The 18,715-nt window shown below is 37.5% G+C and overlaps 1 protein-coding gene and 1 pseudogene across 29 annotated transcripts in view; one reads left to right on the top strand and one right to left on the bottom strand.

Moving 5' to 3' along the window:
• SCEL (sciellin) overlaps positions 1-18,715 on the top strand; it is a 297,545-nt gene that overhangs the window by 155,971 nt on the left and 122,859 nt on the right. For 22 of the 28 annotated variants that reach the window (XM_077855300.1, XM_077855316.1, XM_077855306.1 and 19 more), the window contains 3 exons: positions 7,753-7,929; positions 16,358-16,436; positions 18,053-18,107. The exons of 2 other annotated variants lie outside the window; for them this stretch is intronic. The gene's annotated coding sequence lies outside the window, so the exon portion shown is untranslated. The remainder of the gene's footprint in view (positions 1-7,752; positions 7,930-16,357; positions 16,437-18,052; positions 18,108-18,715) is intronic. 4 more of the 28 variants (XM_077855298.1, XM_077855296.1, XM_077855317.1 and 1 more) reach the window with 2 other exon arrangements.
• On the bottom strand, positions 229-3,471 carry LOC144287625 (small ribosomal subunit protein eS6 pseudogene; annotated as a pseudogene). Its single transcript, XR_013355381.1, has 3 exons — positions 3,432-3,471; positions 1,359-2,560; positions 229-577 (listed from the first exon to the last, which is right to left on the bottom strand). The product of XR_013355381.1 is annotated as a small ribosomal subunit protein eS6 pseudogene (transcript).

The following is an 18,715-nucleotide window of genomic DNA, read 5'->3' as shown; positions in this document are numbered from 1 at the left end:
TGGGAACTGATAATCCTCATCTCACCACCTTGGACATTGATAGCCACTATGACCACTTAACTCTTGATGAGACTTTTGCAAAGATGATGGTTCTGTGTATTATTTAGAATTTCATTTGTTTGTGACTTTCAGTAAAACTCAATAACAACACTTGAATCAACAAAATTCATTTTTCTTTTCTTCCATTAATGCCTGCATGTAGGCATTCAATGACTTTAATGGCAGGCAGCTCTGCTTCTTAAAATGCTCAGGGATCCAGGATTCTGGTGGTGCTCTTCCATCCCATGGCCTCCATTTCTCAAGTCGAGCCAGCATATCTCTATCCAGATATTGGGAATGAAGAAAGAGAGGAGAGCATGTTCCTGCCATTTAAGTACCCTTCATGGTGCTTCACTCAACATTCTACTCACATTCCGTTGGCCAGAGCTTAGTCACAGGGCTATGTCTAGCTGTAAAGGAGACAGAGAGCTGTATTCTTTATTCTGCACAGTCATGTGCCCAGGAGGAAGGGAGATGAGCTCTTTTGCAACAGACAGCAGCCTTTGCCATCTTGGGTCCAGGGTAACTATTAATCAAGCTGTAAAATGAGATACAATTCAAAATACACTTAAATGTTTATCTAGGTATTTCAAAGCCATCTCCATTTGTTCAGTTTCTTAAGATATAGTACTTATCACAAAGGAGCTCATTTATTTCAAGTAGTGAATTAGAAGTTCAAAAAAAGATGTAATTTTAGCAATCTGCTTGGCTTCCTAAACCCATATTTGTTAAATTCCCATAGCAGATCCCCCACAGTATCAGGTGCATTCTTGACTGGAAGTGTAATTCCATTCTGGGCTGGAAGAAATTTCAGAAATTTTCATCTATGACTTTAAGGCTTACGTGTCACGATTTCCTCCTCAGACACTTAATTTTAAACTTTGATTTTTTGAAAAAACAAGCCCTTGCCTTGAACTTCATTAATAGGTCCTCTAGGACCAAAGTTCTTTGCATTCCTCTGAAGGACAAGTGCTTAATGCTTCCTGTGTGGTCCTGTAGCATCTGCCCTTGATATCAACCACATCTACCTTTACATTCACTGGAGTCCCCCATTACTTTATTCCTGCTGTTGAGACACCCATTTGCTACCCACTGCTGAATCATTATGCCACTCTGGGCTTCTGGAAATTGCCTGGGGCTCTCTGGAATGCTCATTCTACTGAGGTGTCTTTATTCTCTAGGTTTCTGCTTCCCGATCCAGCCCATTCTAAAAGCCTATAACTATATGACTGATGATCCAGATGAGAAGTCTAGATTTACATGATGAAAAAACAAGCAAACAAAAACAAAAGCAAACTCCTATGTACTTAAACACTTACCATGGTAGAGACATGGTTCAGAATGGAATGGCTGGCAGTGGGAAGACATTGCTTATGGTTAACTGCAGTTACAAATTAAACTTGGAGCTGATAGATGCATGGCGTAAAAGGATTCCTCACAAGAGCAAACGAAAGAATCACCCGAAGAACAAACATGTGCACTGTTAAAATTCACCATGATGTGAATCAGAATCAGGCACACTTGAGGTTATTGGTGATCTAGTCTAAAATGAGTAGTGGGACTTCCCACAATAAGCTGAAAATGTCTTCTTGATTTGAAAGTGACTTGTAGAAAGAATCCTCAAACTTGCTCTCTGCAAATATGCAAAACAAAATGTACTCCTTTCTTTCAGAAAAGGGACTGTCTGGATAGTGGATAAGAGCTTTGGCTTTAGTTTCTGGAAGATCTCAGGAAACCCCAACTCCCTCTTATCAGCCACGTAACCTTGGGAAAATTGCATCTTCTCCATAAACCTCAGGAGTCTCATCTTTGAAATGAGTGTAATAATAGTACACAAATATTGGCCAAGAGAATCTGTTCCTGGCATTTTGCTTTGGCCTCCTTCATTCTCTTAGCCAAAAGTGTAGCATATTCTGTAGCCTCTTCCTTCTTTTTCTTAGTGAGCTGTTTCTTCAAAGCAATACACCAACATTTGTGTTGGAAGACAGGTGGAGCAACAAGATGCTGAATCTCGGGTGCTTTGTTCATTGGGGGGCTTTCTCACAACATATTGGCAGACATCATCTTCTTTAGAGAGACTGAAAAGTTTGTGGATTCTGCTAGCTTTTTTGGGTCCCAGACAATGAGGTACAGCAATATTGGTGAGTTCAGGAATATCCTTTTTAAAATAATGACGAAGTTGAGAAACACTGAGATTGGCATCCACAAAGCAACCCCAAACAGATTTGCACTTTCTCTCTCCAGTCCTCCTTGGTTGATAGCAGGAATGCCCCCTTATTCAGCAGCAGGCAGACACAGCCATGGGTCAAGACACCCTGCTTCATAGAGAAGCCTTGTTTGTCATTGTCACCACTGATTCTGACCACATAACCTTTCCATTATTCACCCAGAGCATCAGCAGCAACTTCTGTGGCCATATGCTTCTCATAAAAGGTATGAAGTTTGTGTTCATCATCCACTTCAATGAGTTTCTGACAGCCAGTAGCTGGGAAAGAGATGTTTAGTTTCTTCCTGAAGTTGTCTACTGGATAATAATTCACTTAAATACTTAGTAGGCTATCTACACATTGTATGCTCTTAATAAATGACATGGTAAAAAGCAAGAAAGATACTAATGTAACCATAACTTCTTTGCTATCTTTCAAATGAGCAGGTGAGGAATCACACATCAGATAAAAAAAAAAAAATAGGGTGATGCTCCATAGTACTCTAAATGCCATGAAAACTCATGATTATTTTTCTTCCCCAGTTTCATTGAGATATAATTGACATGCAGCACTGTATAAGTTTAAGGTATAGAGCATAATGATTTGGCTTTTATACAACATGAAGTGATTACCACAGTAAATATAGTTAATGTCTATCATCTTATATAGATACAAAAAAGAAAAAAGAAAGAAAAATTCCTTGTAATGAGGGCTCTTAGGATCTTCTTTCTTAACGACTTATATATATATACATACATATATGAGATATATATATATATATCATACAGCTATATTAACTATAATCAGCATGTGATACATTATATCCCTAATATTTATATCTCTTATAACTAGAAGTTTGTACATTTTGACCACCTTTTTCCAGTCCCTATTCTCCCTACACTCTGCTTCTCGGCTTCTGGGAACCACAATCTTGGAAAAATCATGATTCTTAGCATGATCTACTATTATGCTGTACTAAACTCCATTACTGTGGTGTTTATATTCTAGTTTTATGGGTGATGAGAAATTCAGGGAATACAACAGGTTTAATAGGGAAACCAAAAGGGAGGTGTTTAGAATCTGCATAATTATTACTCCACCTAAACCCCAATTCTAATCTCCCAAATCTCATTTTAAGCCTGTTGTGATTGCTATGATTTCTGGTACAACTGGCTATTACCATACCTGTTTTCAGCTGGTGGAACCTGAAAAGGTCTTGCTTCATTTGACAAAGCAGAAAGATGCAGTTCTCATATTTCAGACAGGTATCAGGTAAAAATCTTCCTTACTTACAGAGTTGTCTGTGGATCAGGAGATCAGCATCTACCAGGAGCTTATTAGGAATGCAGAATCTAGGGCCTCACCTCGAATCAGCCAAATCAGAATCTGCTCTGTGACAAGATGCCTAGAGAAGCGTTGAGGTGAAGAGTACTTGACATCATGTATTTCATTTACAATTTAGAAATAGTTATACTGCAGTGATTGATCTTACTCTGTTTCAATTAAGGTGTTAAAAACTGTATACTCTTTAATTCTGTCTTTTCTTCCATCCATTAGTCATGAGTGTTGGTCTTGGCATGAGAAAGTAACATGGGTGATCAGTATTTAAATTCCTGTACCTCATATTTTGTTCCTTACCTTGGCTTAAATGTTCTAGAGCTAAAATAGTGGTAAAGCCCCCAGACTTTGAGTTCAGAGAGATAGAGATTGTTTCATCTCTGCCAGTTACATCTATGGAAATTAGAGTAAACCAATTTTCTCATCTATAAAATGGGCATAGTAGTAATTTTTTCGTGGCTCTCATAGCTTATAGGGTCAGAGAAGAGGCTCAGTATGATCAGTGCATTTTCTTGGGGGCTCTGATTGGTTAGCCCAGACTAGCCAGTAAATGAGTCAGAATATTTAGAATATTTGGAATTTAAACTCTCCTGTTGATTTTAGTTGTTAGTGGTGATTTCTGTCTCAAGGTGAGGACAAATTTTTCGTCCCCTTGCTCAAGGCTTGCTTACATGCATACAAATAAGACTGAACACCCTCCCAGTGATGGGGAAGTCATACTGAGCAAGGCAGTGAAAGCTGCTTCTCTTGTGGGGCTTACGTTCTAGTGATAACTGTACAAACTGTAAATGTGTTTATAGTATCTTATTAGGGCATTTACTTTCCCTTTCTGTTTCAGACAAATCTTTTTTGGCAGGGGGAGGGGAGTACAGCTTGCTGCATTTCTAGAACCATTATTTGAGTATCACAAACATAAAACCTAAAGATGAAAGTGAAAAAAGTGCTGCCATTATCACCATCATCTTCATTATTACCATTATTTTAATTCTAATAACCTATAGAATTTATGAGGGCTGTTAAGTTTTGGAACTTCAGAAGAAGTGAAAGACATTTACAATGTTACTTTTTCAGACTCATTTTTACTCTATGAAGAACTAAAGGCACCAAGCAACATTTAACATATAAACCCCCAGATTTTAAGGACCAAGAAGAGACCTAAGAAATAAATTTATACTCATTCTCCATTGCAAATAAAGACCAAATGTACACCAATACTCAAAATACATATATTTTGATTTCATAAAGATAATTCAAATAAGTAAAATTGGTATTTATCACTTTGCTGGTCTAACAATGGCTGACTCTTAATAACTTATCACACCACACACAAACACACATATATTGCACATATATATTTTAAAATCAGGTATTACCTCACCAAATACTTGGAAGAAATGTGCTAGGGCACAATGATTGGTTGGTTTTCTTTTTCCTCTCAGTAAGAACAATCCCTAAGTTTGAAGTAGGTTTGTATGAGGCCAATTATAAATTCAAGTTCAAACTTCATTATCATCTCAATATCCAGCTAATCCCTATGTAAAATACGATTAAAAATAATCACAGGGTAGCACTTAGAAGATGAGATTTCCTTCACCTGAAATTTTGCTCCATTTGAAGGTGGAAATAGATAGCAAGTAAGGTGTTAAAGACTAGGAACTCCCCGAAAGGTTTAATGATACTTGTTATTGTCAACAACAAAAATCCCTGACATACTTTCTTTTTGGAGAGATGGCGTTGAAATGTGTGCACCAAATTGCAATACTTCTTTTTCTTTTCTTTCTGAAAGCCATGACCTTCCTATTAGTGTCTTTAAAAAGGAAGCTGAGGTCAGAGTTGTTGCTTCCTGTTCATAATAACAGTGGAAAATGTGCTACTATGTGTAATTGGGAAAGTAATTTCCTAAAAAGAATTTAAATAGGCCTTGAATAATAGGCAAGTGTAACCCAAACCCTTCTCAAACCTGATTCACTGCTTCACCATTGTTTTCTGCCTCCATGGGAGATGATGATTCTCTGAGTTTCCAGCTACAGATTTGTTCCTGAGAAGTGGGATTGAAGTATTGTGAAAAAAATCCAAACTGGTTTATTTTGAAACCAGCTACCATGTGAAAGCCTTTCCTCCTGGAAAGTAATAGAAGAATGCATTTCACTTTGAAGTGAAAAGAATAGTGTTCATCATTTTTCTTACTTTCTCACTTTGTTTCCCTCTAATGCCCCAAAGTGAAATGTGCCTCTGTATTTTATATGGAGACATGTCCAACTCAAAGGAATATGTTTATTTAAAAAAAGCTCAGGAAGTTTATGCTTATGGTCTCTTTTAGAACCTGGGAGCTGTTGCCCCTTTTAAAACCAACCATTTGCGGTCCATAGGTCTGAATCCCCTCTCCCTCCTGAGCCACCAGCACCATTGAACTCGGTCTCAAGGAACCGAGTACATTTTTAAGTTTGTTTTTATGTCTTCTGCTTGGACCTGGTATTTTCCTAAATTTAGTAATTCTACAAATGTGATGATGTGCAGGTTTTAGGCTTAAGTTGAAACCATTTTTAGCCAGTAGGCTAATACAGTCAAATTAGCATATAGGCTTTAATACAAGCACATTTTAACTTTATTAGGATATAACACAGTAATTTTTTAAAACAGGAAATTGAATTAATATTTGGATTTCAGGGGTAAAGTGCTCCATTTGAACCAGAGACATCATACTAGTTTTATTTGTGGTCATTCTTGAGCATCTGAGGCAATAAGTATCTGTCTTTCCCCTGGTCTTATAAAAAAGAACAATAATCAAAGCTTGCTCCCATACTAAGAGTCATTATTTTGGGAGATAATTCATGTTGATACTCTAAATGAGGAAGGAAATGCTTTGTGGTCATTCTGGGCTGGTGCTCTCGAAGTGTGATTCAGAGCCACTTAAAATTCCTTTTGGCAGGAAGCAGAGTATGTGTGGCCAAGTGATATTTTTTTAGGCTTTTCTAGGGTTTGATGATCTCACAGTTCAAGCTGGACAGCTTCCCACAATAGCTCTATTAATCAGGGAATCTAGCTAGGTGTGACAACCAGTCAGAGATGCCCTTGTCCTCTTCTCAAAAAAGAAGGTACTCGACAGACCAACAGGGAAGCACATGGATACACAGCGAACTTGTCCAACCCTGACCTTTTGTGATCTCAAATATATGGCCAGACACCTCAACTTCACAGACCTTGCCTATTTTCCATCAGGTGATGGTCAGGTGACACAATAAAAGCATCACTTGGATTTCAGTCAGTTCCCTGATATGTTTTAAAGCTCAAGATAAAACTGTTGAGTTGCATGACATCCAGGGTACTTTGAATTAAAAAAGGGAAGGTGGTGGGATGCCTGGGTGGCTCAGTGGTTGGGTGCCTGCCTTGGGCTCAGGTTGTGATCCTGGGTCCAGGATCGACTCCCACATTGGGCTCCCCGCAGGGAGCCTGCTTTTCCCTCTGCCTGTGTCTCTGCCTCTCTCTCCGTGTCTCTCATGAATAAATAAATAAAACCTTTTAAAAAATAAAAATAAATAAAAATAATAAAAAAGGGAAGGTGGAGATGAAGTAAACCTGGATGAGAAGTTTTCCTTGGCATTATTTTAAAGACACTTGGCAGTAATCTTCAAAGGAGGGTGTGTGTTTATCTTTTTTGGCATGCCTTTTGTTTTACTCATTTTGGAGCCCCACCTTTTATTGGGGTAATATTTTATCTGATATCCCTGGCAGCTCTGCTGAGGTTGCTCACAGTTTCAAATTCTGATCAATATAGGGGAAAACTCTGGTAATGTTTGACATCAATTAGAAAAAAAATATCCAAACAATTGCTCTGCGGTTTGGAATGTTGTTTTTTATGTTGAGACAATCGTGTATCAATCTGAACGCTGCAAAATTTTGGTGACTCATTTATATAGAATTCAATAAAGTGAGACTATACAAATAAAATATCAATGAACATTTTACTTCACTTAAAAAATTGTTTTAGTTCTCTTACTCATTACCAGCAGATTCACTTTTTAATGGAAATAGCAAGTAATAAAGGCAACATTTTAGGATCTTCAACCACCACTTGAATGTAGACCCAAAATTTAAGATAAGAGGTTTTTGAGAAGAGTTAATTCTTTTTCTTTAAGATTTATTTTTTTTTTATTTTTATTTTTTTTAGAGAGAGAGATAGCATGCCAAGAAGAGCAAGAGAACATGAGTGGTGGTGGTCGGGGACAGAGGGAAAGGGACAAGCATACACCCCACTGAGCAAGGAGCCTGACAAGAAGCTCCATCCCAGGACACTGGGATCATGACCTGAGCTGGAAGCAGACATTTAACTGACAGAGCAACCCAGGTGCCCCCAAAAGAGTTCATTCTTAATGTGAAAATGTAGTGATCGAGTGCGTGGGTTTTGGAAGTATACAACCCCAGGGTTGAAAACATGTTCCATCACTTACTAGCTGGGAGAACTTTCTGCTGTTAAAGACTCCATAAAATTAAGAATTTTTTCTTTCTTTTATGGCATTCTGCATTTCAAGTCTATCAAATTGCCTGACACATAGTAAAAACTCAAATATATTTGGTGATGACATGAGTGATAAGGTCTTTTTTTCTATGTATAATCATTCTTTTTGAGTTACTATTTTTATATAAAAGACCCCTCTTTTGCTCTTTTCTAAGATCACCTGGGTTCTGCAGCATCTTATATGATTGAGAAGATGAAACATCGCTCAGCCATCTGACATTCCTTGCTTCCTATTTCCCTATTCTGTTGCTCATTGTTGAGTGTGCTAACAAAATTGTTTCTAAGCCTACTTCCTTATTGATTGGTTAAATGATGTCAGAAATATTAAATGTTTTATAACATTAAATGTTTTATAACATTTATGTTTTAAAATATTTAATAAATGAAGGACCACCCAGCATTTGGAGCCTATAAAGGCACAAGTCATCAAAACTAAGGAAAACGGATGTCATTTTACTGTTAAAAACTTCCAGATGATTACCATCTTCAATATTCTATGGCCTATAATCACCAGTAAAATTTGTCAGCACTCGGGTCTTTTTTTTTTTATTTATTTTTTATTTTTTTACTCGGGTCTTATAACCACATAAAACTTTAAGAACTGAGTCCTTAAGTTCTCTTCACAATGGCAGGGTAATCCTGTGGAATATATGTATCTCTAATATCTCAGATAGCTGCCTGTCAACTCATTTAATTTCATGAACCTTACATGAGCAATTACTGTGAGACTGGCTCTGAGCCAGGCATTGGGACATTTAAAAGCCAGCACAGATATTTCATATCCAAAATTTATATGCTATAGTTTGGGATAGTGACATAAATACAAACAAAATATGGTCTGATACAGGAAATAATAGAATATATACAAAATAATGGCAGATTTCACAACAGGATGATATTCAGAGATTGATAATGGCCTACCCAATATTAATTTTCCCCTCTTTCTTATGAAAGCACTCATATTTTATATCAGGTGGCAAAATGCCCAGCTAAAGACTCCATTTTCCCTCCTCCCTTTCAGGAGATGTAGCCATGAGACTAAGTTTTGACTAATATAATGCAAGTGGAAGTTTGGGATTAGACTTCTGAGAAGTCTCTTTAGCTTGCGGACAAATAGCTAGGGCTTGCAGCTGGATTGTGGATGTTATGACTAGACCTCCAGGGACAATACTGGAGGATAACGTGACCTTAGCAATGGAAACCATATATAACGGATGACAAGTGAGGTGCCTGGGTGGCTCAGTCAGTTAAGTGTCTGACTCTTGATTTCAGCTCAGGTTATGATCTCAGGGGGTCATAAGATTGAGCTTCACATTGAGCTCGGTGCTCAGCATGGAGTCTGCTTGGATTCCCTCTCTCTCCCTGTCTCTTAAAAAAATATAAAAGGATGACAAGACAGGAAGAGAAGAGTCTGATTACTGATGACATAGCAGAAAGAACCCTAGACTGCCTCCCCTTCAATGTTGGGGTGGAAATACATTTCCGTCTTGTTTAAGCTACTGCTATTTTCACTGTGTAACTAGAATATGAGTGAAATTCTAGCTGATATGGAAGGTGTAGTGTTTTGTTGTGTTTTGTTTTGAGACAAAAGTGTTGGGAAAGGTAACATAGAGAAAGAAGTGCCCTGGCCAGCTATTTTAAAGAATGGATAGGAGCTGCCCAGGTGATAGCAGATGAGGATTCCAGTAGAATAATATTCATTGTTACTATTTATTTCATTAGATGCTATTTTCCTTAATGTTGTTGTTTGGTTTGAAAACAGTTTCAAACTTACATAAAGTTGCAAGAACAAGAATAATACAAAGAACATCTTTATTCCCTTTACTTAAATTTATCTGTGGTTAACATTTTACCTCATTTGCTTTTATTTGCTGCCTCCCTATCTTTATGTATTTTTATTTTATTACCGATATTAAATTTTATACACCATAACCCTTTAACTCAGTACCACTTTTCTAAATATTTCACTGTATATTTCTTAAGCATATTTTCTTTCATAAGCATAGTTCACTCATCAACTTTAGTAAATTTAGCATTAGTGCAGTAGTTTTATCTAAGTGATTATACTTATTCAATTGCCCCAGGGATATTCTTTACAGCATCTTCCCCTCCAATTTAGAATCCAATCCAGGGTCAGATATTGAGATATTGTGCTTAGTTGTCTTGTGTCTTTAACCGGGAGCATATTACTACAAATTGTCTTGCATCCTTAATCTGGAAATAAGGAACATTTCCACAGCTGTTCCTTATGTTTTATGCCAATAATGTTTTTGAAGACTATAATCTTGCCCTCTTTTTAATAGAATATTCCTTATTGGTTTGACATTTCCTTATGATGAGAGTCAGATTATACATTATCAACCACATATTTCATATCCAAAAATTTAGATATTTCATATCCAAAGATATGTCTTTCTCAAGGTATTCTAACTGGAGGCACACAATGGCCATCTGCTCCTCACTGCTGACCTTACTATTAATTGTCTAGTGAAGGTGTTACCTAGCTTCTCCCCTGTATAATTACTTTTTTTTTTTTTCACTTGAAACTAACTGGCACTTTGTGATAGGCACTTTAAGTCCATTCCAAGTTTATGTTTTTCAGCAAAATTCCTCTCTGGATTTACTTAACACCCATTGATGATTCGTGTCTGATCTAGTCTTTACTATAATGCTGCATATGATTCAACTCCAGATTCCCCTCCACATTAACCAGCCATCACTCAGAACTCTGCCTTAAAAGCATGAGACCTCTTTCCTCTCTCATTTATTTATTTATTTTTATCAATAGCATAGTCATTAGCTCATATTTTTCAACAGTTTGTAATTCATTACTGTATTTAATATTTTGGTGCTCAAAAATATTATCCCCAGTTTGACCTGGCAGTTGAAGGCTTTTTTCAAGTTGGTTCCTTGTTCTTATTATAAGACCTCATTGCTTTTTTTTTCCTAAAGCACATCTTCACTTTCTGACGTAACAATATATATCTGATTTATCTTGTATATGGAGAATCTAGCTTGTGGGTGATTAGTGAATAGCATATTATATCTTTGAACCCTCAACCTAATTGATATTGCAAGCCTTTGTGCAGATAAATTTGATATTAATTTTCAAGTAGTTGGCTCAACATATCTCCATGAAGTACAACGTTGTTTCCTTTTCTTTAGTTGGAATGGTATTAAAGGCCAAATTGTGGTATTCAGTATGTTTATGATTACTTTGGTATGGTCTTTGCTTCTTGCCCTTTCAGTATGCAAAGTTAGGAAATATATACATACATATATATGTGTATGCTCACACATATAGATGCATACGCAAACACATATGAACAAACACATGCATGCATATACACATTCTTTTTTTTCTTTTTTCTTTTCATATACACATTCTGATATATTTTAGAAATTAAGAGTCCACATCAGTACTTCCAATCCCAATCCATTTCCATGAGGTTCTTTCTTGCCATTCCCTGTTGTGTATTTCTATGTCTCTTCTTCCTTAGTAAGAACTCTGGCTCTCAACAGCATAAACACATTTACTCATTGCTTTAATCCTTTAAGATATCTTAATTGTTTCAGAATCACTTCCCTTTTTCCATTACAGCAAGCACATCTACTAAGAAAGATTTCAGAACTTGTTTGCAAATTCTCTATACCTGCTTTCCACCCCATAAATAGTATTTTAATAGGAGAACAAATTTTAAAGTCACCAGCATGAGATTTTCATCTATGATTGAACCAAGACTATATATTGAATATGGAAACAGTCTTTACTCTGCAGCTCAGTGGTTCCATACTTGGCACGTTCCTATTGTCGAATGTAAATCCTAAATGACTGGGATGTGTGTGTGTGTGCGAGCCCTATGCACACTACATATTGGTAAAGCACTAAGAGTAGTTTTTTTTTAATTGTTTGTGTTTGCTTTATCCTCTTCTATTTTTCATCACTCCCTACATGAAAATAGCAAGTTGAACCTTAAATTCATACTGCTAAATGAAAGAAGCTTCTTTGAAAAAAACTATATATTATGTGTTTAGGAGGCAAATCTATAGAGACAGTAAAAAAAATTAATGGTTACCAAGGATTTGGTGGGGAAGGGGAGAGGGAGTAGGTGAAGCACAGGGGATTTTACTATGGACTTCAGTAATAAAGTTAATAATAATGTATCAGTGTTGGCTCATTACAGAGCCAACAAAATGTGTATACATTGTCTGAGCTTTCAAAGGACACCCATGTATCATTGCCTACTTGTGTTGTTAAAGGCACCTATCCCAAGAAAGATCATTAGACCATATTTTTTTAAAGATTTTATTTATTCATGAGAGACACAGAAACAGAGGCAGAGACAAAGGCAGAGACAAAACAGAGGCAGAAGCAGACTCCCTGTGGGGAGCCTGATGCAGGACTCAATCACAGGACCCCGGGATCATGACCTAAGTCAAAGCCAGATGCTCAATCACTGAGCTACCCAGGTGCATGCCATTAGAACATATTAATACAAGAGGTTAATAATAGAAGAAGCTAGAAAGGTGGAATGGTTAAGGGGATATATGAGATCTCTGTACTTTCACCCAATTTTTCTGTAAACCTAAAACCTCTCTACTAGTCTATTACCTTAAAAAATAGCAAATCTCAAGTCTAGAAAAAACTGTACTAGATAAACAGAGAGTTTATATGTTACTGTGAATTTTTAGAACACACCCAGCACAGTCATTAATTAATTTATCATCTAAGAAGCTGACCTAAATATTGACAAAGGCTTTTTAAAAAAAAAAGATTGAATAAATAATGAATGAATAAGATGAATAAATAAATTCATGAGAGACACAAGGAGAGAGGCAGAGACACAGGCAGAGGGAAAAGCAGGCTTCCCACAGGGAACCTAATGCAGAACTTAATCCCAGGACCCGACCCGGGGATCATGCCCAGACCTGAAGGCAGACACTCAACCACTGAGCCACCCAGGCATCCCCAAAGGCTTTTTGTTATTGTTATTTTTGACCAATTCTTTTTCCTGCTTTTTAGGATTTATAATAAATTTGGAAATGTTTGAAGGTAGAAAATAATATTTTATTTGGCTTTCAATGATCTTTAAGCCATCATTAAAATAAACTTTCATAGATCTACTAAGGCAAATCCTATTGGAATTATCTAATTTCCTTCTGCATTATGCACCTACCACCCCCTGACAATTACAATGCTGTGAAGACTTTCTGGACTGTTCTCAGTGGCTAAACATGAATCTGAATTCAAATTTGCAAAGTACTAAATTGTGCTTTTGTGGTGGGGCCTACTCTTTCTTGAGCTTCCTGGTTCTCTAACTGTGGAGGAGCAGCCATGCTCCTGGGCTTGACTTTTGAGAAGACATGCAGTCTTATTATCTTTCTGCAGCTGTGGGAAACTGCTCAAGGAACATAGACAGGTGGGTCATGTTTTATATCAGAGCCTATAGTAGTCAGGGTAAAGGATTCTCTTTCTCTGCATCTTAAAGATAGTGACCTTTGATTACCTACATTAAATTGAAGTCCATTTGCTCTAAGATCCTCAGCAAAATTTTTATACCTGTCACTTATTATTTAGGAAGTGGCTTCCCTCTTTCTGAGCATAGCTGTGCAGCTGTACCCTAGGACTGTGTGTCTGTGTTGCTTAGCTGCCTCCATGTTGCTCTGTTAGTTTCTCTTGGCTTTGAATGGAAGAAAGAGCAGCAGCCTGGAGTGGGCTGGCTTTGATGGGAAGTACGGTTTTCAGATTGGTCCCAATGTCTCTCCCAGTCTTGTGATTTGTGTCATTTCCCTGGTACCCATTTCTAGTAACAGCACCATAACCTTTTCATGCCAGCCACTTGATAGATTTCATGAACATAAAGGAATATTATTTAGCTATTAATGATGACAAGTGTGTTGGCTATCGTCAGTATAATAAATGATAATATGTGATAATCACCAAAAAGAAGCAAAATGCGGGGTTGATGAATACATTTGTGGTAATCATGCAAAATTTAACTTTATAATCGTTGAGGTCAGAAGAAGATTCGGTGAGAGAGTTTGGAAACTTTTTTAAAAAATTTTATTTATTTATTTATTCATGAGAAACACAGAGAGGGAGGAAGTCTCCCTCTGGAGAGCCTGATGTGGGACTCCATCCTAGGACCCCGGCCCGGGATCATGACTTGAGCCAAAGGCAAATGCTCAACTATTGAGCTACCCAGGTACCCCGAGAGTTTGGAATCTAATAGTGTTAATCAGCTTCCTTTTTCTTCCAAATGATGCCAGGGCGGCTACACAGAAGTCATTCTTCAGAACATATCAGTGTGTTCCAGGCTTTGCTGTACTCTCATAAACTTGGAAATACAGAGGAGGAGTGACTATTAGAAATTCTGGCTTAGGGCAGCCCTGGTGGCACAGCGGTTTAGCGCTGCCTGCAGCCTGAGCTGTGATCCTGGAGTCCTGGGATCGAGTCCCACATCTGGCTCCCTGCCTGGAGCCTGCTTCTCCCTCTACCCGTGTCTCTGCCTCTCTCTCTGTGTGTGTCTCTATGAATAAATAAATAAAATCTTTAAAAAAATGTTTTAGAAATTCTGGCTTAGAGACCATTAGTTAGCTAGGGCTGCCATAACAAAGTACAATGGATCGGGAGGCTTAATACATACAACTCTCCTGTATACCAAAGGCAAATATTTGTGTGAATTTCCTTCTGTTGTATTTGTCCAATTAATCAATGTATCTATCCCTATATACCACTATATTAATTACCACAGCTTTATAACAAGTTTTTATATCTGATGAGAGAAGTCCTGCATCCTACTACTGCCTTCTTATTCAGAAAGTACTTGGGTGTTCTCTTCCTCATCCATGTAGGTTTTAGAATCGATGCATCAATTTCCATGAAGAGTTCTATTGATGTTTTGTTTGGAATTTCATTAAGTCTGTAGATTATTTTCGAGAAAATTACAATCTTTATAATATTAAACCTTCCTATCCAAGAATACAGGATCTGTTTCCTTTTTTTAAGAAAGATTTTATTTATTTACTCATGAGAGACACAGAGAGAAAGGCAGAGACACAGACAGAGGGAGAGGGAGAAGTAGGCTCCTTGTAGGGAGTCCAATGTGGAACTCAAATCTCTGGTCCAAGATCACACTCTGGGCCAAAGGCAGACGCTGAACCACTGAGCCACCCAGGCATCCTGCATGATCTGTTTACATTTCATTTAGGTATTATTTAAAGTCCTTCTAGAAAGTTCCATAATTTTCTGCATATCATGATTTTCTTCATATTGTAATTTAGTAAGCATAGCTAATGAGTTGCATCTTCTATTTTTATCTATATATTTTTGTGAGATGTCTTTTTTTAGTTCTTATAGCTATTAAGGCTAAATATTGAAATAAAATTATTTTAGAACCAGGCATTTGAATTATATACCAATTAACTGAAAAGAATTAATTATAAACTAATATATTTATTAAGAAAAAATTTTACTTATCAACTAAAGTAATTAAAATAGTATTTATGTTATTCCTTTTACAATTCTACTAGGTATATTATGCTTTATAAGGAATATGTGTTAGTCAAATTTCTGCTAAGGAAACAGAAAGGCCTAGAAGGATAAAGGTTAAACAAAGCTGCTGATGGATTTCAGGAAATTAGGATTTGGAGGAATTGCAGGACCTTGAATCAGCTACATGTTCACCACTGAAATGAAATAATTCATAGAAAGCATACCAGAAGCTCCTGGAAGCATCTTAAATCTACCTTTTGCTAAAGCATATGACATGCCTGCCAGTGGCAAGGAACAATATTATGGTCTCTGCTTCTCTCCCACTGTCCAAAGCTTATGTGAGTCTCTTGTAGGCAGAATGTAATGCAAAACCCTGCTGGAAGGGATTCTGAGAACTGTAGTTCCTAATCTTCTAGCCTTTGTGAATAAGACATCTTAGAAAGTAGGTAGGACTGGGTTATCCATGCATAACCTGCACAACACAAAACTACAAAAAAGTGCAAAAAAGAAGTCAATATGCTAGATAGTAGTGTGTGCTCAAAGTGCTTTTATGCTGGTAAGGAGATGCAATCATTTTTTTTTTTTTTGATAGAGTACTTCCCTTGTGCCCAATGACTCTAAGGAGTGTCTCACCCTCTTAACCCCAATTACTGTCTCTCCAATTCACAATCCTTCTCCTGCCATCTTTCTTTTTGATCACCTTCTTCTTTACCATGCAATAAACGTTTAAAACACATCAATTTCCTTCTCTGTTGTGTGCAGGACCTATGGCATGCGGTTGTTCTTTGGTTCTGAGGAATTTCCTCCTGAAGATGGACCTGGGCAACACAGGCATTAGAGGGTAATGTTGAGTGGGCAATTCTCAAGTGCTCTAATAGGTCCTGGGGAGAGGGGAAGTCTACAAACTGCCATTCAGGAATAATTATTGCCTTAGCACCCACAAAAATAAATGATCACAGACAGTACAGCTTTCTTTCCCTGAAGTAACTCTGGTCTAGTCCCAAAGGGTCTTGATAACCTACAGGTGTTTTGTTTGACTTCTTTCTCCCAGTATCCTCTTGTCTTTCAGTTTTTGTCTTTCTGGCCTCCAGGAACTGACCTATTATTTCGTGTAGCCCTACCCATGGACAAGTCGGAGAGTCTTCCTTAGTGCAAAAAATCAAAACAACAACAAATATCCTCAGTGCCCCACCCACTCAACTGTTGGCAAATGATTCATGGGGCCATGACAATTGACTCCCACTGAGAATTAACAAAAGACTAAGCCCTTACCCAGGGTGACAGCTCAGCTCACCTCCCAGATTCTCTCACTCAGTGCAAGACTCCTCCCCTCCAGTAGACAAGTAGTATTTCCCCTTGCAGGCCAACAGAGTTATAGCACCTTTATCATCAGGTATTGTATTCTGTCCAAAGTAAGCTAGAACCACACATCAAAAATAGATAGTGATGTCAGTTTGGATCTGGTAGGAACCCTTGAGATAAAACCGTGGGGGCAGGAACCAAATTGCTCTGAAGCCTTTGACTTTTCCCATGATTGACATGGCCTGTGGAAAGAAGGTTATGGTTAAAGGATTATATCTTTCTGCACACGTAGTGCCATTTAGGATTGAAAAAGAATCCTCTGAAGGGCCTGTTCTGGGTCCAAGACCTCTTGTTTCTCTTGGGATGTAAGGGGTACTAGAGTCCTCCTCCTTCCTGGGTTGTCAGAATGCACCGAGAACAACAGGAGCTGTTTCACCAGAGCTCATGGAGGGAAGGAGGAAAGAAAAGAGAGAAGTAGAAATTGTATTTAGGCAAAATGTCCTATATGAGTTCCACTCTTTCCTTGGTTCATTACAAATAACATTAGCCAGGCTAAGTTTTGTTTTGTTATGATTTCTGTTTTAATGTATTAAAGATATCAAGAGCAGAAGAAGGCTACAGGCATTTTAATGTAACTGTGAATTTTTAGATAAGAACAATGTAATATTAATTTCTTCTAAAGAAGCTGTAAATAATCTCATGCCCCTGGCTGAGGAACTTACTCTTTATGCCACACCTCATGAGGAAAGTACAGCTGCCAAATTCCTTTGCACAATCCCTAAAGAATGTCTTCACTTTTGAGAGTGTATTTGCTTGAGCCTTCTCAGATTGGGCTTGAAGGGCAATTGAGCCCACAGGGCCAGCTGCATACTTTCCCTAGGAGACCCAGGAAGCTACCTAGCCGCTCACAGGGCAGTGGGAACTTCAGGTGCAACATTAGAATTTTTTTCTGTGGTTAGGCATTTACCCAGAAATATTTGAAGTGCTTCAGTGAGGTTCTCTCGATGATAATTTGTTGTTTTTTAATAACTTTTTTTACCTTCAGTAAACGACTTCAGTGATACACATTTTAACATTTCTTGATTTGCCTTTGCTGTTGGAGCAAATAATAATTATATGAGTTATGTTGGCTTTCATTCTTTCTAATCTTTGCAGGTGACTCAGGAAGCACCTAAAGGAACCCCTCTCTGTTTCCCTGCTGTGCACTCTGGTGAGTGAGTGAGAGAGGAAGGTGTTTAATGCTGCTATTTTATGGTGTAACTATTCTATTATCCCAATCTCATTTTACTATGAGCTGCCTTATCCAATTTGACTCCAGATTTTTTTTTTCTTACTCTTGGAGAAATAAAGATCTGGGTGAAAGAGTAAAGGGCCATAGACTTTATCAAGTAGCTTCATTAGAAACCACTAGGAATTACTCTTGCTGCAAGAGAGCAGTTTGCTCCCTTTTAATTTTTTCATCTGGACCTAACTCTTTTAACAGATGCAAAATGGGGCTTGGCTGGGAAAGGAGAGCCAGGGAATATATGCTTATAGGTGTCAGTAATCTGAAGATAGTGCAGTTTATATATGTTTTTTTCTAGAGTCTGAGATAAAAATGAGTGTGTAGACCACATAATTCCTTAAGTAAACAACAAGTAACAGTGGCTTACATCCATGTAAATGATACATGAAGAATAATATTTGATTTTGTAACATGAACATATCAACTTAGAAAACTTTCTATTCTGCTCATAGCTTGCTATTTAGCTTGTGAAAGTTTTTTTTCTTTTAAAAGTGGAGGCTTTAGGTATGACACACCAAACCTTCATAAGGAAA

Source organism: Canis aureus, chromosome 17, assembly GCF_053574225.1.
Source record: "Canis aureus isolate CA01 chromosome 17, VMU_Caureus_v.1.0, whole genome shotgun sequence".
NCBI classification, from domain to species: Eukaryota; Metazoa; Chordata; class Mammalia; order Carnivora; family Canidae; genus Canis; species Canis aureus.
The sequence above is the reverse complement of the archived record's forward strand: the minus strand, read 5'-3'. Positions and strand labels throughout refer to the sequence as shown.